Source organism: Callorhinus ursinus, unplaced genomic scaffold, assembly GCF_003265705.2.
Source record: "Callorhinus ursinus isolate GAN/ISIS: 27379988/994484 unplaced genomic scaffold, GSC_fseal_2.0 scaffold28, whole genome shotgun sequence".
NCBI classification, from domain to species: domain Eukaryota; kingdom Metazoa; phylum Chordata; class Mammalia; order Carnivora; family Otariidae; genus Callorhinus; species Callorhinus ursinus.
Genome location: NW_027397090.1, coordinates 18,900,901 through 18,920,710, shown reverse-complemented (window position 1 = coordinate 18,920,710; position 19,810 = coordinate 18,900,901). Strand labels below are relative to the sequence as shown.

Here is a 19,810-nt window from a genome sequence, read left to right as displayed (position 1 = left end):
GCCCCACTGCTGCCCCACTGCGCCCCTCCGAGGTCTGCGACCGGCCCGCTCACTCATCCATTCCTCCTCTGTTCACCTCCAATACCACACCTGGTAGAAACGAGAGAGAGAAACCAACCCCTTCATCGTTTTGGGGAATGCTGGGGCGCCACTCTCTGCTCGCCCCCACGTCTCCACCAAGAGCGTTGTTTTCAAACCCATGCAAATGGTGGGCCGAGCCTGCCCCAGGATACCACACTGCTTTTCTCTGTCTGACTGTGATTATTTATCAGCAACTTAACTGGACAGCCAAGAGGCTGGATAAGAGCATGCCAGGCGCCCAGGAGGCCAGCCTCAGCCATGCATGAAGGGCAGGGACCAGATGGCAGGACCTCGACCCCAGCCAAGGCTTTTTCCCGAAGAGATACCAGGAGGCACAGCACCAAGGCTTCTGGCGAACACACACCTCCTCCAAGTGCAAGCCGGAAGTCAGGCCTGCTCTGGGGGGAGGCTGATAGACTCACCCCTAGAGGCTCCCAGGGAGGCCCTAAGGCCGATACATGGGGCCAGAGGCCACGGAAACAAAGCTCAGAACCAGGGAGGCCCCAGTGTGGCCAGTGAGTATGGGCTCCTCTTGCACGAGCTCCTAGTACCGTCAGAACGCACAAAATGTCACGTTCCTCCAGGCCAATGCCGGCCCCATGGCGTCTGGGGACAAGCCGCAAGTCCTGCCTGCTCGGGGAGCAGTCACCCCTTGTCCTCACACCCCACAAGCAAGCTTGTGTGTTACCTGCATCCTGCCACGGGGCTGAGGCATGTGGTGACGTGGATCGGCCTGGTGGCTAAGTTTACGTATCAACTTGGCTGAACCACTGTGTGGCCAGACATTTGGTCAAGCTATTCCAGAGACTTCTGTGAAGGGCTTTTTTGACTGATGTTAACATTTAAATCAAGAGACTTTGAGTAAAGCCAATCACCCTCGATAATGTGCATGGGCCTCATCTAATCAGTTGAAGGTCTCAGCAGAGAAAAGACAGAGCCCCGAGGAGTGGGGATTTGGGGTCTCCACCTGCTGGCCTGCAGATTTCAGACTTGCCAGCCACCCTGATCATGTGAGCCAACCCTTGAAAATACATCTTTCTCTGTGTGTGTGCGTGCACGCACACACACACACACCACACGCACACACACCCTGGTCGGCTCTCCTTCTGTGAAGAACGCTGAGACAATGGGACACAGCTTCTGAGCCGCCACCTGGCCTGGGCCACCCTTGCCTCTGAGCAGAACCTCACCGTGGAGAGAAGGCGGATCCCGTGAGCCCCCGGTGCCCCATAAAGGGATCCAGGGAAAGCCCTGTGTGCAAATGATCAGGGACTCACCACCCAGCGTGTGCAGCATGGGGTCAGGGCACACAGCTGCCTCCCAGGAAGACACTCTGTGTCACGTATGACGTCTCGATGAATTCTCACCCATGCTTTACCTTTCCAGACAAGCGAGAGACGTGGAGGGGAACGGGGGGGGGTGAGTTTAATTAATCATTTGGCTAAAAATACAATTAAGGCGGACGGAAAACAAGTTCCATAAGCCTTCCCCCAGGCAGACGCTCCTCGATCCACGAAGGCCTTCTGGAATGCAGTCCTCGAGGTCTGCTGTGCACTGTTTTCCAGGAACATACATGCACACATGTGCCCACGTGTCTGCACACACACGGCCAATGGCACACATCACCAGGTCCTTTTCCTGGGCCCCACCCTTCGCGGGGGCCAGGCTGACAGCCGAAGTCTGCCTGAGAGTAGCAGACACGAGGAGCTCTGGACCTGGGGGACCCCCCACCCCGAGGGGCCACGGGAAGCAGGCAATGGCCCACGCTGGTCTCCAAGCTGAGCACATCCGCGTCTGTTCAACCACTTACAGGCAAACTGCCTCCAAACAGGCTGTGCTTTCCCAGAAGACACCTCCGTATACCTCTCTGACGTCCACCAAGAGAAGTGGTCAAGGATGCGGTCGACAGGAAAACACCGGAATTTCCACCATGGGGTGAGGGACGCAGGGCCATCACAGAGCCACGTGCGGCGTCAGGGCCCAGCACTGGGGGGAAGAAGGCGTGACCACGCCTCTGGGAAACCACCCGTGGTCCCGGGTGTGCGCACCTGTACGCACACACGTGTGAGAGGAAAGGCCCGGACTGGAGCTCAGCAACGCAGCGGTCCACGGTGTACCCCTGGGTGCGAGGAGGGGGTGTGCTCGTCCTTCATTCTCCACATAAGAAAAACACCATTAAAATAATGGAAAAGTTAGTCAGCATATCTGACTTCCTGTTCACAATACAGATTCGGCAAGCATTTTTGCAGAAACATGACTTAAAAGAAAAGGCCCCACCGGCAGAGATAAAAACTCACATGAAAAGACAGGAGGCCCTTTCCTGTTTCCCTTCTGAGTCAATGAAAAATTATTTCACCAAGCGGCGAGTTTCCACTGCGCTCTCCCACCTCTATAACTTCCCACGAGTGCAGACGGCAGCCGTGGTTTCCATTTTCCTGCTGATAAAGCCTCTCTGAAATACATCCTGGAGAAAGTGAAGGCCTGCCAGCCCCCGGCGCCCACCCTGCCCAGCCACCAGCCTCCCTCCCGCCCCACACATGGCTCCCTGGCCTTCCGTGTGCTCCGGCAGGTCGCACAGCCCGTGGACGCCGCCTTAGTTGGAAAAAGGGTCCTTGCATAATTAGGTTAACATCACGGAGTTAGGATGAGATCATCCTGGGTCATCTGCGTGGTCCCTGAATCTATGGACAAGTGTCCTCACCAGAGACACATGGAGGAGAGACCCAGACACAGAGAAGGCAGCCGTCTGAGGATGCAGAGACTGGGCACAAGCGAAGGGATGTTTGGAGCCCCCAGACGCTGGAAGAGGCAGGAGGGACCCTCCCCTAGGTCCTTGGAGGGAGCATGGTCCTGCCCATGCCTTGATTTTGGATTTCTGGCCCCGGAACTGGGAGGGTGTCAATTCTTGTTCTCGAAGCCACCACATTCATGATGCCCTGTTACAGCAGCCTGGGGAATCACCTGCGTGCACACTTCAGGTGTGAGCACCCTTCCTTCCCTGTCAGTTTACCAGAAAGCAGGAAGGCCTCCCTGCTGTGCAGACCGTGAAACATGACAGACGAACGCAGGGAGTCATGTTCATGGCACCTGTCGGGGCCACACTGTGCCGTTCCATACAGCACCCATGCCCCAGGCCACCCGCCCCACCCCAAGCCACCGCCCTCTCTCCGGCCACTACGCGGCATAATGAACTACCCCAGACTCTGGGCGATGTGCTTACCACGCTCTCGTGGTTCCATGGGTCAGGAGTCCCAACATCCTGGCTCCAAGTCGGGGTCCCTGGCTGGGGGACCCAAGGGCCAAGGGCGGCAGTCACAGGCAGGCCGGTCCCCTCCCACGCCAGGCCCCAGCAGGGAGCACGCGGAGGCCAGGACTGCCAGCTGCAGGGCCCGTGTGGCCGTCCGGGGGCTCGGGCCCCCTCACAGCATGGCGGCCACAGGGCCATCAGCCCCTTACTTGGCATCTCAGGGCTCCAGGCTCCAAGTGGGCACGAGGCCACCTGCCCCACGGGGAGGACAGACACGGCATCTCAGTGGATTTACAACCACAGCCTTTCTCCCCACGCAGCTCTCGGCTGTCTCTTAGGCATTCTTCCGTGCACCATCACTGGCCACATTATAACGGCCCGGGAGGAAACCAAGCCAACGGCATGGCAGGCACAGAAACTGTGGTGCACGGTGCGGGCTGGGAGGTGGACAACACCACACAGGAGCAAGGGACACCCGGGGTGCGTGCTGCAGAAGCCAGGCTGCACGAAGGGAAACCCAGCCCGACGGCCCCTCTGCGGAGACCAGCTGGGAGCGGGGAGCTCAGGGGAGCAGGGCGCTCGGGGCACGGGGCTGAGGGTGCTCTGGGCACCACACGAGGGGCCCCTCCACTGGAGAGCAAAGACAAGCTGTGTGCACGTTACTGTAGAACAAGCAAACATCTCCCCAAGGAAGGAAGAGGGAGAGAGAAAGAGAGAAACAGGACGGCCTGAGGTCTCTGCTGGCCACTGCAGCTGCTCTGTTGGTCGTGCCCTTCCCTTGCATTTTAAGTCAGAAAGGAAGTGGAGACAGGCCACCCCCAAGCTGGGCAGGGACCCACCACGAAGCAGCAGGAGTGGCCGTGGGCAGGGGCCTCAGCTGGTGGAAGCCACTGGGATGCACTCTCCCGCCACGGCGCTCACAAGGCAAGTGACCGTCTGTCTGCTGGCACCTCTATGTCCTGCTGCCCCAGAACAGGACGCCCGGCGTGAGGTCACACGCGGGTCACTCTGTGGGTGAGGACAACCATGACACCACAGGTTGCAGCCCCATTTCCTTCCGGAGACGCGTCCCCTTCGGCTCTGAGCAGACAGGCATCTGCACCTCCGAGGCGCAGAGACCCGCAGGGCGTTCACCAGCATCGCCCCACCTCCGACGTCCCAGGGAAGCACCCCATGCTCCATGGCAGCCTCGGGCCGTGGCCACGCCGCCGGCAGACACGCTTTCAGAGGCCATGTCTGTGTCCCAGGAGCTAGGCTCCTGCTCTTCGCGCTGCCCAGCGGTCGGGGCACTGGCGGTGGGCAGTGAATGGAGCTGTGTTTCCCATCTGGTTCGACTGCCCTGCTGCCTCCTCTCTGACCGGGATGAGGGGTGGCATTCCTCCTGGTTCTCCCTCGTTTTGGAAATAAGGTGACAGTGCAGAGCTGGTCACCCACTGCACAAAGAGACCTGCTCCCTGGACACAGTGCTCACTCTCCTGCTCACGGCAAGCCCACACCCCTGGCTCAGGCAGTCTCAGGTGGGCACTGCAGGTGACAGGGACCTGCCTTTCCCTGAAGGCTGCTCTCCAGGACCTTGGCCCTCAGTATCTATTTTTAAAAATCACATTCCCAGGGTGGTCTTATCCACTGTGCCAGGGGACTGTGGGCCCCCACACAGAAGGCCCGAGGGAGCCAGCAGACTTTGTAGGATCCCACATTTGAAACCCAAGCCACTCCCTTGGGTTTCAAAGACATGCCAGCCATCCAGTTCTGCCTGCTCAGCTCAGGGACTCTGCTGTGACCCAGTTTCCCAGCCCTGTGGCTCCTGAGCATGCAGTCCATGGTGGGCTGTGGCCCCTTATGCTCCAGGCCCCACCTCATCCTGGCCACAGACAGAGAGAAACCAAGAAGGAGGGAGTCTCAGGCACGAGAATATGAAATACACAGCTTGCATCCTGCCAAAGTGTTAAAACATCCATGCCGTAACACACAGAGCCAAACATCAAAGAGGGGTGTTTTTCAAACTGGGGGGTGAATAGAAACAACTTTTAAATTAGATGCAATTGAACACATACCAAAAGTACTGTGTGTAGCTAGGGGTGAGTGCTCTGTTGAGGAAAACTTTGGCTTTAGGGGTGTGTGTACGCATGTGTGTGCACGCATATGTGTGTGTACATGTGTGCATATGTGCACAAGTACTATGTGCGTACAGGCGTGCATGCATATGTGCATGTGTGCTGTGTGCATGCACGCCTGTGCGCACGTGTGTGTGTGCACGCATACGCACACACACCCATGTGCACTGGTCACCATATAAAATGCACGTCTTACCCGTGAGACACTCTCAGGGTTGGAAAGCAGCCAGGCTTCCTGACTGCGGTGAAGTTTTAATATTCTAATAAAAAGTTTTTGAAAATATTATAAATGCACTGAAACCTCTCTAAAGCTTGTTTTTGCACACGACACAAATCCACGCACATCCCAGGTCCACGCTCACCAACAAGGGATCTGTCACTGTCCTATCCCTTAATCATGTGGCCCCCGCCGGCTGACCCCATGGCCCACCGGGCAGGGCGAAGGTGACAGGCCAAGGCGGGAGGAGAGCCTGCACCCGCTGCCCGCCCCGCAGCCCACCTGTCCTGAGCACCCACGGCCCCACATGCTCCTGCTCCAGGAGCTGGCCCTCACCCACGTGGGAGGGGCCGAGGCGGCTGCCCCACTTCCCTCAGCATGTTTTCCACTTAAAAGCACAACAGACAGTAAAACACCCACCTGCTTGTCAAGCACGGCAGGTATGAGAGGCCTCAGAGACTGGGCCGGGCTCTCGGGACATCCGTGTATGTGCGTGTGTGTGTGCCCATGTGCTCTAGAGAGCTCGGACACGGGAGACAAGCACCAAGGACCCCACGGGAGCCATGTCGACACCCATCACGCACCCACGGCTCCAGGGCTGTGGGTCAAGGAACAGGGACGGTGAAAGATCCCTTGTTGCCAAACACGGAGCTGGGACGCACGTGGAATTCAGTGTCTGGGTTAAAGCCAAGCTTTAGGGAGCCTTCGGTGCAGATACAGTATTTTCGAAAGCACCGTCTATTCCTTCCCGGGTAAACACAGGCCCTCACGGTGCCCAAGGCCTCAGCAACAAGAGCCAGAGGGCACAAGGAAGTCTGCAGGGTTAAGGAAATTTTCCATATCCTGATTTGGTGGTGGTTTCATGACTGCATCAGAACTCACAGGGCAGGGCCTTACGCGGGGCGACTTCTGCTGTAGACAGACTATTTGTCAGTAAACCGGACTTAACAACACAAACCGCCACCCAGCAGAGCAGGCTTTGTCCCCCGCTCTGCTGCACTCTAGGGTCAGGCACGTCCTGAGCACCCTCCATAGCCGCGGACTCCACCAAGGCGGGCACAGAGCCCAACGCCCTCGCCAAGGCTGCCGCCTGCTGGCCTCCTCCAGACAGAGCCCGCGCTCAGACTGAGGGTCCCACATCCTGCTCTGCTCTCTCAGATCAGATCTGCCTTCTCCTGCGCTGAGACACCTGCTGGGACACCTGCTGGGACACCGGGAAGCACAGCCCAATCCCTCCTTCCTCCACCTGGAAGGTTCTCAAGTCTGGCGGAAGGTTAGAATAACCTGAGCAGCTTGTCAAAACCACTGGTCTGTGTCCTCCCTCCCACCCGGGGATCGGATGGCTGGATGGCTGGAACGCCAGGCACTGGAAGACTCCAGGCTCAGAATGAAAGAGGGAACGTCATGCAGATCCTACAGACGTTAAAGTATAATAAAGGAATATTATGCGGCAACTTTATTCCAACACGTTGGACAACTTAGAGGAAATGGACAGATTCCTGGAACACACAAAACACCAGGACCAACCTACAGAAAATTTTCGCAGCCCTATGTCAAGACACTGAGTTCTTACTTGAAAACCTCCCCATAAAGAACACCCCAGATGGCTTCACTAGTAAATTCTATCACACACCTAGGGAAGAAACAAAATGCTCCCACACAAGCTCTCTTTTTAAAAAAATAATAAAGGGGCACCTGGGTGGCTCAGTCGGTTGAGCATCTGACTCCTGATTTCAGCTCAGGTCATGTCGGCCTCTGCACTCAGTAGAGTCTGCTTGAGATTCTCCCTCTCCCTCCGCCCCTCCCTCAGCTCACAAGCTCTTGTGCGTGCTCTCTCTAAATTAGGTAAATAAATCTTTAAAAAAATAATAAATACATACTTCCCAAATCATTGTGTGGGGCCAACATTACCCTGATACCGAAAGCAGACAGATACTACAAGAAAAGAACACAGTACTTTTCATGAATACAGTTATAAACGTCCCTAACAAAACTGTACCAAATTAAATCTAGCAATATGTAGGAAAAATAATACTTCACGACCATCTGGAGTCTGTGCTACCAATGCAAGGCTGTTTAACATGCAAAAATTAATCAACATAATTCACCATACTTAGGAAAAAGAAAGAAAAATCATACAATCATCTCCATAGATACAGAAAAAGCATATGACAAAATTCAACATCCATTCACGATAAAAACTCTCAGCAAAAGGCATCCACATAAAATCTTCACCTAACATCGTATTTCGTGAAAAAGCATAAAGTTCTTTCTTCCTATGATTGGGAACAGGCAAGAATGTCCACTTTTACCACTTGGGTGAAACAGCGTACTGAAGGTCCCAGACAAGAGAATGAAGGAGAAAAAGACACAGCATTCCAGTTGGAAAGAAGAAGTAAATGGTCCCTATTCACAACTGTCAGGATTATCTATGTGCAAAATCTTAAGGGGTTACAGGAAAAGCTACTCAAACAAATAAGTAAACTTAGAAAGGTCACAGAATAAACAAGCAATAAAAAAAATCAATTGTAAACACTCACAATAAATTGCACAGTAAGACTTTAAGAAATCCATTCATAACATTAAAAAACATGAAGTACTTATGAATACATCTGACAAAATATGTATAAAACCTCTATGTGGGCCTCTGCACGTCACCACTAGGAGACATGGGGGAGATGGTCGTGGATGGGGGGATGGCCCACCTCGTTGGCTGAGAGACTCAGTGCTGTGAAGATGTCAATTCTCTCCAAACTGATTTAAGGAGTTGATGTGATCCCAGTCAAAAATCCAAGCAAGTGTTTTTATAGAAGCTGACAAGAGGATTTTAAATTCGTATGGAAATGCAAAGAGTCTAGACTAGACAAAACCATCTAGAAACAAAGCTCAGTTGGGAGGCTCACACTACCTAACTTCAAGACTTTTCATAAGGCAACAGTTATGGAGACACAGAGGTTGGGGGGCCGACAAGGAACAATCCAGAATGGGCCAGAATCAAGTCCAGAAACAGAGCCACACCGATAAGCTCGGGTACTACATCATCCAAACATGATGCCGAGAGAATCCAACGGTAAGAACTGTGTCTTTAAACCAACGGTACTAGAACTGATTATCTAATATGGAAAACAACCTCAATCCTCGGCATTTTCCAGTTAAAAACGAACTCAAAATGGACAACAGATCTCAACAAAATGGATAAAACCATTAACGTTTTCAGAAGAAAACCCAGGAGAAAAATCTCCATGACTCTAGGCCTTAGGCAAAAATTTCGTAAACAGGACACAAAAAGCACAAACGGCTAAAAACAGTCGATAAAACGGTATTGAATCAGAACCGAAAACATCTGCCCTTTGAAAGATGTCATTAATCAAATAAAAAGGCGGCCACAGACAGGGAAAATATTTGCAACATATCTGAATCCAGAACACGTGAACAGCTCTCAGAACCCAAATATAAGAAGACAACCCCATTCAAACGTGGGCAGAAGATCTGAACAGGTACTTCACAGAATATTTACATATAAACCCAGGAAAAGCTGCTCAACTAAAATCTCGGGGATACAGCACGTAACACATTTAGAAGAGCTAAAATTAAAGACGGTGACAGCAAGTGACAGCAAGGCTGGGAAACTGTCCTCTCACACGCCAGCACGGGAACGGGGAATGATCCAAGCTCCGTGGAAAACAGTCTGCCTGTTTCTCAGAAAGTTAAATAACAGACGCTTACTGCATACCCTACAGGTGCACTCGTTCGCAGCTACCCAGGAGGAGGAAAACCCACTTCCACACCAAGATGCGCACAGGAACGCACACGCTTTTTACAAAATCTTTTTTTAAAGATTTATTTATTTACTTGAGAGAGAGGGAGACGTCAAGCACCGGGGGGGCGGGGGGAGCTGCAGAGGGAGAGGGAGAAGCAGGCTCCTCCTGGAGCAGGGAGTCCCGTGCTGGACTTGGGAGACCAGGACCCCGAGATCACGACCTGAGCCAGAGGCAGACTGAGCCACCCAGGAGCCCTGCTTCATACCACCTATTACAAAACACGCACAAGGTAACATTTCCGTGTTAAAGCGTACCACGTGGTGACACAGAGTACGTTCCCAGCGTCGTGCAAACAAGACCAGGATGCAGCTCCAGAGCCCTTTCTTTGCCCCAAAAGGAAACCCCACTCGCATGAACTCCCCCCAACCCCTCCCCCAGCCACAGGCCCCCTGACTGCTTCCGGTCTCCGCGGACCCGTCTATTCCAGACATTTCACGTAGACGGAATCACACAATATGTCCCTGCTCAGTTAGCACAATGTTTCCCAGGGGCATCTGCGATGTAGCATGTCAGCGCTTTGTCCCGGTGTGGCGGGACACGTCCACCCAGCCATTCATCCACCGCGGACACCTGCGTGGCTCCCAACTCACGGCTGTTGCTGCGTGTGCATCTGTGAACAGTCCCGCACAGCATTTGGCTCAAATGCCGGTCTTCGGCTCTTCTGGGCAGATATCCCGGGGGGGCTGCGGGGTCCCAGGGCTATCCTACACGGAAGTCCTCGAGGACTCCCCTTCACCTGCGGGCCACGCCTTCACAGACCTGCTCTCAGCCAGTGGCCAGGTGCCCCGGGACGAACTCACTGTCCTACACAAGACCCAGGTCCTCGCTGGTGGCCCGGGCCCACCTGTGGCAGATGCCAAGTCACAGCCAGAGGGAACGTTCACAGTCCCCCTGCGGCCACACAGCCCCAGGACGGGGCCCCACTTCCAGCCTCGGTTTCGGGGCAGACCCGCCCCGCAGTGGACCTGCCCCTCTCCCTTCTTCTGCCCAGCACTGTCAGACGGCAGCCCACCCTGCCCAGGCACCCGGTGGACAGCTCTCCAGGGCCCCCGGTGCCCACCACCCGTGAGCTCCCGCCCGTGCCTCCACAGCGTCCTCTGGCACCCCGGCCCCTCCTGTGCATAGACCCCGAGCAGGGGGGTGGGGTGGCGAGCAGAGGTGCAGTGCACGCAGGCTGCAGGCCACACTGCGAGTTGGGGGGGAGACCCCCGGGGCCGGCCGGCTCCCCCACCTGGAGGACTCCGGCAAGAGCCACCTCCCCACTGCCTTCACGGCTTGTCCCTCCCTTCAGGACCCAGACCCCGACATCACCCTGGCTGCCCCCCACCCCACTGACCGGGCCCCCCCGCAAGGCCAGCTCGCAAAACAGGGGCCGCAGTCCCCCCTCCCTGCCTCCTGAGCTCTTGGCCGAACACGCCCCCATGCCACCTCAGCTGGCCAGCCTCCTCCAGGTGGCTGGGGTCAGCTCTGAGCCCTCACCGCACGGGACCCCTCGGCTGGGCGGCCTTCCTCCGGCCTCACCGGCCACCGCTCACGGTCCCTCGGGTGTCCTCTCCTCTCCCTACCTCTGGCTGTCCCGTGCTGACTCGCAGCTTTTAAAAGCTTCATCCCTGGGGGCGCCTGCGTGGCGCCGTGGGTCGAGCGTCCGACTCGAGGTTTCGGCTCAGGTCAGAATCTCAGGGTCATGAGGCTGAGCCCCATGTTGGGCTCCCCGCTCAGCGTCGTGTCTGCTTGGGATTCTCTCTCTCTGCCTCTGCCCCTACCCGCTCCCCGTCTGCGTGTGCGTGCTCACACTCCCGCTCTCGTGCTCTCTCAAAATAATAAAATCAAACAAAATACAGGATAAAAGCTCCATCTCTGCCCCAGCAGCGGGCTGACACCCCAGCCTCGCCAGCCCACAAGCTCTTCACACCTGCACGTGGACGGCGCGGGCTCACAGGCACGACCGGGAGAGCGGCCATCCCCTCTGACTCCCCACAAGGGCTCGCCCGCGACGGCCCCACCTCGGGGTGATCCAGTTGCACCCTGCGTCCGGTCGTCTGAGCCTGAGTCTCGGGGTCCCCCTGGCCTCCTCTGTTGCTGCACCGCCCATGAGCTGCCATGTTTCCCACACATGGGGACGTGGCCCGACCCCAGTGCCCCTCCCGCCCTCTGGCCACCTGACTTCGAATCCCAAACACCCCACGACGGCCCCGCGTGGGACAGAACCTGACTTCTCTCCCCTCGTCGGCCGGCCCTCTCCCTCAGCCTGGCGGGAGCGCCCCGCGGGCCCGGCCCTCAGCGCCTCGGCTTCTTGTTGTGATGGGCGCTCGGCACGCCGCCGCCAGGGGAAGTCCTCCATTCGGCGGACGAATGTGTGAGGTGCTGGTGGGCCCCCCATGAGGGGAGACGTCATGCTCTGGTCCCGAGCGACGGCAGGCGGCTCTCGCCCCGCAGACTTGCAGCCTGGACCACGGGCTCGGAGCAGCGCCACCGGGGGCGGGCCCCTCCCTCGCCACATAGAGGACACGCGGTGCGGGCGCCTAAGCGTGTGGGCAGAGCACCCACCTCAACACACACGGGGCAGAGCCAAACACCACCCGAATGCGGGATCAGAGCAAATTCTACTCTGGTGGTTAAAGCTCCTAGAATGTCTTGCACTAGGCAAATAAGGGGAAAAACCCTTAGGATCCCAAGCCATTTGTGCTTTCCACTTGGCAGACTCACCATCTTTACGCTTTTTGGTTAGTGAAGTGACTTAACATACCCTCTACTGAGAGAAAACAGAAACAAAGCAAGCACAGAGAATGAGTGGAACTGCCCACGGGGCTGCACCGCCACCCGCCGGGGGACCGTGCCAGCCAAGGCTCTGGACAAGGTTGCGTTTGCTCTTGGGCCACAGAGGGGGACATGCCTCTCCACCTGAACCAGGACCGGGGTGGGTCCGAGCTGAGGCCCCCCCACCGCCCCAGGCCCCAGGCCCCAGGAGAGCACAGACGACCTCTACCAAGGTCTGGCCTCGCTGGGCGACATGCTGGCGTTCGAGGCTCAGGGTCTGGGGCTGGTCTCCCTGGCGGCCGAGGGCAAGGTGCCCATGTCTGTGTCCTCACGGCCCACAGAGCATTTGCTCAGAGGGCCAGTGACTGCTAACTCCAGAGCGCCTCACGTAAACCACGTCATCCCTAGTACGGTGTGCAGGAGCACGGATTTCTACAAATCAAGTCCCGTTCGTAATAAATTTAGATGTAGAAACCTGGAGTATTTAGAATAGAATATTGTATTACCTAATGGAGAAACCCTTCTTAAACATTAATTTTCAGACTAAAAAAAAAAAAAAACAATTCCATTACAAAAGCAACTAACTGAACAGAAGTACATAGAAGGGAAAAAAGTAGTTCCCCTTCCTCTTTCATCCCTTCCTTTGTTCTTCCCCCAATACATATGCACACTTCCTCCTCCAACACACACGCACACACACATGCACAGCATGCGCACACTCATATGCACACATACACGCATGCATGCACACACAGCACATATACACACATGCACACACACAGCACACACATGCACACACAGGTATATACACACAGCCCATATACATACACGCACATACACAGCACACACACATGCACACACGCACACACACAGATATATAGAGAGCACATATACACACACGCACAAACATACACAGCATGCACACACAGGTATACACACACAGCACATATACATACACACACAAACATACACAGCACACACACATGCACACACACAGATATACACAGAGCACATATACACACACACAAACATACACAGCATGTGCGCACACATGCACACACACACATGCACACACAGCACGTATACACACACGCACACACTTACACAGCACACACACACATACATATGCATACATGCACACATGTGCACGCATGCACACACACACACACACACCCTAGGGCCTGGAGCAGCTCCTGCTGTCCACAGCGGGCACTCCACAATTATCTGTTGAACAAACGCTATGTGCCTGTCGAGGTTGCTTTTGACATGTACGCACACGAAAACCGGCTCCTTCTATACATTCTCCATGAAGAAGCAGTGGTTTCACTTCATGTTTTGGCACTTCTTTTGAAGGAAACCTCTGCACTGTGTCATGAGCTGAAGGACCTCTGGCATGTTTCTGGGAGGGGACATGCGGTTCTTAGGTTACGGTACACTTTTTATCATGGAGTATTTTGAAAATAAAGTAAGTGGACAGAACTGAATAATGAGGGTTAACGAGGTACTCTCCCCCAGACCCAACCACCCCTGGACAAGGCCACCCCTCCCAACCCATCCACCTCCCACCCTGCTGATGCGAACCAGGCCCCAAATGCTCTCTTGCTTCCTCTGCACACCCTCCCATGTCCATGGCTCACAGGTCATTTCAGCATGACCACAGCACTGCTATTAAGGAATATGACCATTCTTTTAAAATCATCACTTGCATAACAAATATCAACTGTCTCATAAACACCATAATTTTTTAAAAGAATGATTCTTGAGGCAAATCAAGTGCTGGTCTGACTGCATTTTGTCCAGAGCCCGCAGTCCCGGGGAGGTGCTCAGAAGTGGCCCAGGCAGAGGGTGCAGTTTGCGCCCTCATGGACAGCATCTGAGGCTTTTAGACCACAGAAGGGTCCCCATCCCACTGGAGGCGCACCCAGACTTTGGATGCCCCAGGCTGCTTCAAAGCCCCCGAGTGGCAGCCGGCGCAGGGAGCCGGCCCCGGCACGGCGCTCGGGGAGGGTCAGGCAAGCTGAAAGTGAGCCACTCAAGGAACTGGGATGGGCTACTTGCTCAGCCCCAAAATCACCTTAATTGTTGTGCCAACAAACGCCACCCCCTCTCCAGGCAAGGCCGACTACGCACCCTCCCGAATCAGCAGGTATTTCCTCCTACTAAATCCTCGCTTCCCCGTGTCACCCCCACCAACAACGGGCAGCCTGGAAATTGCTGCAAGCTGAGCCCCGGTTCCACTGCCAACGAGCCTGCCTGACCGGCCCTGCTCTCAGGCGACGCCCCAAGACGTCCCCAGATGGCCCCAGCCCGGTGGTGTGGGGGCAGACCCAAGACCGCGGCAAAGGGGGCCTCCCCCCCCCCCCCGCACCCCGGTGCCCCCATCCCTTCTGTTCGGCCATTTTCCTTCTTCTAGTCTCCCTTCTGCCATGGTGATGGGGCCAGAGAGAAGCAACTGCTCCCAGCTGGGAACTGCGAAGCCGGTGGCCTTTCTCCCAGCACCAACCCCTATCAGCCGACAGCAAATTCATCTGTAGGGTTTTGCATGGCCAGCTTCACCGCCCAGCCACTTAACAGACTACCACTGCTGCTCCCGGAAGAGCCGGGGTGCGTGGGGGTGCTCGGAGCTCCTGCCGGCCACCTCACCTCCCGGCAGCTCTTCCAACCAAGCAAATTCTTAGACGAAGAGGAAAGTCACTGTAAATTATGGAACAATCGGGAAGCGAATCCCTGGCCACAGCAGCAGGGGCCTACCCCAGCCAGCAGTGGGGATGCCTGGGGACCAGGGTCCCAGCTGCCGACCCAGGGGCTCTGGTCCCAGACTCACCACGCAGGACACGGCGTCAGGAGAAGGCTCTGCAGCCACCCTCCCAGCCCTGCCTGTTCCTCCCTCAACACCAGAAATGGGACCCAGAGGGAGGGGCCGGAGGCCTGGGCCCGTCCACACTGGGTGTGGAAGAGGCAGAGGACCCACGATCTTTGCAATGCGTTATTGATTTTGCTATGGGCTGGCACTGGAGCCGGCCATTAGCAGGCACTCCCAAGACTGGCCTAGACATCCCTGCCTGGTGTGGGGAAGGCCCTCAAGATGAAATCCGCCTCAGATAACCCACATGGCGGGGATCCCAAGGCAATGATGTCATTAAGGTCATCTCCCTGCCTCCCCTCACCCCACCGCCCCGTGCCCCAGAGCCGCTGGAGAGCTGTGCAGCGTGGCCTTGCACCCCACACCCCAGCTCGGGTGTGTGCACTGCCCGCCAGGGCCTGAGCAAGGCCAGCAGGCCACCCCAGTCACCAGGGGAGGGGGCTCTGCAAAGTTGCATTTTCCAACAGAAAATGCTAGTCTGGGCAGAGGGTGGGCAGAGGAACTCAACAGCACTATTTCAGGGGCAAACAGATGGCAAAGCTCATCGTGGGGAGTCGGTCACCCCCCCCCCAGCTCATGGTCCTGCAACGGAGTGGTGGAGCAGAGCTACCTCCCATTGTCACTGATGAGCTTTCCTTCCTTCCTTTCATTCACCTGCTGCGTGTACCACAGACACTTCCAGCCTGAAGCGAGGGTCTGGCTCCCCGAGGGCCAGTCCTCGGCCACAGAAACAGCCAGTGAGTCCCTCACCATCCCCTCAAACCTGAGGCTTTATCCCTGGTGGCACACGGTGCCTGGAGTACTCAGAGCAGGCCGGCTTTATTCTTCTCTATTTTTGCAGACGATGTGCATAGACACCAACCGTTCAAGTGACAATTGGGGCATTATCTCCACCAGAATCCTGGCCCCAGCGCTGGCTGAGGCAGCCTGTTTCTGGGACACAGTAAACACTCCCAAATAACGGTGCCCAAGCCACCAGCAGGCTGGCCCCAGGCCTGGGCAGATATGAGGTGACAGCCCACGATGTCACTTCACCGCCGGCAAAGGAAACTTCCGCTCCGTGGCGCCTGGTGGACTTGAATAGACTCGGGAACAGGGGGGCCAGCTGCTTGGCCACAGCCCCAGGTCGGGCCTGGCCTGCAGCGGTCGGGCCTGGCCTACAGCGGCCTGGCCACCCACGGGCCTGGCCATGCTCAAGGTAAGGGGAGGCTTTTAAAAACAAAAGCAGAGCAACTTTGGGAGGCACAGGGCTGGAGAGCAGGGCCCAGCCCCTGACAACAGGCCTCATTTTCCGTGAACTGCCCACCTACAGACTCACACGCACCCCCCGCACCCCAACACTAAATCCAATAAACGAAGACAACGACCACCACCCAACTCTCCTTTCCATGTGTGCACTGGCAAAACCCCAGGGGATTCGGCTCCCCGCCGCTCACTAGGCGGCTGCAACAGGTGCAGCCCCAGCTAAAGCTGCTGACTCCCCTTGGCTGTTCTAGAATCACGCAGCGGAAACCCTGAAGGAAGCCGAGGCCTGCAGCACTCACCGCCAGGGCCCTGACCTGCCCCACCTGTCTGAGTACGCGCCTCCGGTCGGGCGCACTGGGGCCGCGGCCTCCGGACCGAAATAGAAGCCCGCGGAGCCCGGCCAGGCCCAAGTGGCCGGAGCCGGCGCGGGCCCAATGGCCAGGGGCGCGGCGGGCCTGGTCTGAGCGCCGCCCCCGCTCGCAGCCCCGATCGGCTGCGCGCCCTGCGCCCCCGGAGCCACCTGCGCGCCGGGCCCGGAGGGTGCTCGGGAGGGGAGGGGTCCCGAAGGTCCTGGGAGGGGCCGGGGGCTCTCAGGCGGAGACTCTGGGAGGGTCCAGGGAAGGGACTCCGGGGAGGGTCCGGGGGTCCGGGGAGGAGTCAGGGGGGCTCCGGGGCGGAGACTCCGGGAGGGTCTGGCGGGGTGGAGGCTCCGGGGGACTATCGGGGGCCCGGGGTCTCTAGGAGGGTCCCGCCGCCCCCGCGCACCTGCCGGGCCCGCGCGCTCCCGCCGCCCGCCGGCCCTTACCTGGCGTGGCGCGTCCTGGCCGCGCGTCTCGGCAGTGCCCGGCCCGGCGAGCGCGGGCGCAGGAATGGCGGCGGCGGCGGGCGGGGCGGGGCGGGGCGGGGGCTGCGGGCCGGTTCGGGCCGGGCTCGGAGGGGCGGCGAGGCCCGGCGGCGCGGGGATGCTGCGGCGCGCGAAGGCGCGGAGGCCGGCGCGGGAGGGAGGGCGCGGGGCGGCGCGCAGGCCCCTCCTCCGCTCCCCCCCCCCCCCTCCCCCCCCCCCCCCCTCCCCCCCCCCACCCCCCCCCCGGCCCCCCCCCCCCCCCCGCCCGCTCCCTCCCCTTTGCCCTCCCCTCTCTTCACCTTCCTCCACTACTCCTCTCCCTCCGCCCGCCTCCCCTCTCTGCCTCCCTCCTCCTCGCCCCGCAGGGCCTCGGAGGCTGCCCCTGCCCTGGCCAGGCCTCTGCTGGGTCCAGCACCAGTTCCGACGAAGGGCCCGGTTACCCCCCTTCCTCACCTGCTAATGGACCAGCTTGTGCTTTCTGGGAGCCTGGGCTGACCGCACCCTTTCCAGGCCCCCCAAATCCCCAAGGTCTCCTGCGCCCCCAGGCTCTCTTGCCAACTCTGCTGGGAACCTGCCCAGCACAAATGTGTGGACTGACCGTGTGGGCTCCCAGGATGGCTGTTCCTTTGCTTCTTAGTAAGTCTGACTTCGGGCAAGAACATTCCAAACAGACCCCCTGCATTTTCCCAGAGTGAGGTGGGCAGGTACCTCGTCCAATCTAGGTTTGTCCAAGCCCTTCTGGGCCTCCGCGCCAAGTGTCTGCCACGTGTTCACTGTCTTCTACACCAAATGGCAAACCGTTTCCCAGTAAGGCCCCTGGTGACACGTTTGTACTAACGCAGGGTGTGGGGGGCCCTGGGTGGCCCCCAAAGACTGTTCCCTTTGGCCCTGGGGGGAGAGGTAACCTTGGGAAGGCGGCTGGCTGGGCCATCAGGTCTGCTGAGGGATGCTGTCCAGAGGAAGGAACAGAGTTCCCCGTGAGCCAGGCCTCAGGACCCGTGGACCCACAAGGGCCGGCAAAGGCTAAGACGGTGAAGCTAGTGCTGAGGGTGCAGGCAGGGGTGAGTGTGGGCTCACCCCCTCTCCCTCTGTGTGGTGGTGGCGGGGCTCACGACCTGCAATCTCAGAGGCTTCAGTTCCTCTTGCCTTCCGTGCTTCCAAGGTGACCTTGGGAGCCCCATCCTGCCTTCCCCAAGGTGAGGATACGGTGGGCGGCTCCGAGCCTGGCTGGGCATTGCCGAGAGAATGGTGGGTAGCTCCCCAACGCTGTGTGCTCCAGGTTTGGTGCTGGGTGACTGTACAGGAAAGTGGGGAGAAGTCCTTTCCAAGCTCCTTCTGGTCAGAGGAGCTGTGAATCTAGATCCCCATCCCGTTGTGATTAAAACCTGGTGCGAAGAGATTAGGGCAGGGCTGTTTTAACAGCATCCCTTGCCCCGGAGCAGGGACCCACTCTCAGGATCCAGAATTGTGAGCATCGCAGAGGTGGGAGGGAGACGCTCCCCTTTATTCCTGACTCATTGGACACCTCTGGAACACGGTGCCCTTGCCTGGTGCCCAAGGATGGCCACCAGCAGGCCGTGGGAGGGAGGTCGACACATCAGGAGACGTCAGCCTGAAGAATGGACGTGTGTGGAGCACAAGATGGTGGAATCCAAATATTTGCAAAACCGTCCGGGAAGAAGGATTACCCTGTGGGGTTATGAAGGGCAGAAGGAGGACAGACGGGTGGAAATTAGATTGGAGAGTAGATTTCCGCTCCTTGTGAGCGCTTTCTGGCAGACCCGCCTGCCCCAGGAGCCGCCGTCCCTGGAGGAGCATGTCCTTCAGAGCCAGTGTCTAGACAGGTCCTGGGGCCACCGCGGGAGCTTGCGGGAGGGGCCTGATTGGGTGACCTCAGGAGCCGCTCCCAGCTGCTAGACCCGTGCCCTGCACTCCGTCCCACTCACTCTGAGGGGCAGAGGACGGCCCAGCAAGCCGGAGACTTGTTAGCGCCCTGACCCTGAGCCTCAGCACCACACGCCCTAACCCTGTCCAGCCTGTTTCCTCATCTGTGTACGTCTGGGGAAAGGGGCGGATTCAGGGTGAGCGCGGCTCGCTTCCCACCTCCAGCCCCTGGAGGGCTTCCTGTAGCTGTGGCCTCACCCCGGTCACACCGAGTTACCCACTTTGTCTCTTTGTTCTTGTTGTTGCCAGCTCCCGTTCCATCATGGCACGACCTACACACGTACATAAGAGCAGTCAAATGAGCCTGGGGCACAGGGCGGCAATCTTCTGTCACCTCTGACCCCCCTCTGCACCCCTCCCCCAATGCTAATCTGACACACATCGGTGACAGCTCATCCACCAATCTGTCCTGGAGCTTCTCCACAAATGCAAACTGATGGGATTCATGGGTGTCTCTGCACGTCTCCGACGCCCTCTCTGTGGGGACAAGCATGATGATTGCGTAGATGATATTACATCCACTGTGCATGGAGGCTCTGTGCGGCGGCTCCGGCACCACGGGCTATGCTCGGCTTCCACCCTTGCCGTCATGGACCTGAGGACAGACACCCGCTTCTCTGTCTCCCTGCCTCCCGGGGCAGCAGAACATGGATGCCGTTCGCTGGAAGCAGCTTTAA

General features: G+C 57.8%; 1 protein-coding gene across 1 annotated transcript in view; it reads right to left on the bottom strand.

Annotated features, from left to right (window-relative positions):
* SEMA4D (semaphorin 4D) overlaps nt 1-17,244 on the bottom strand; it is a 92,361-nt gene extending 75,117 nt beyond the window's left edge. The window contains exon 1 of the mRNA XM_025891372.2: nt 17,151-17,244. The gene's annotated coding sequence lies outside the window, so the exon portion shown is untranslated. The remainder of the gene's footprint in view (nt 1-17,150) is intronic.
* Nucleotides 17,245-19,810: the final 2,566 nt, after the last annotated feature.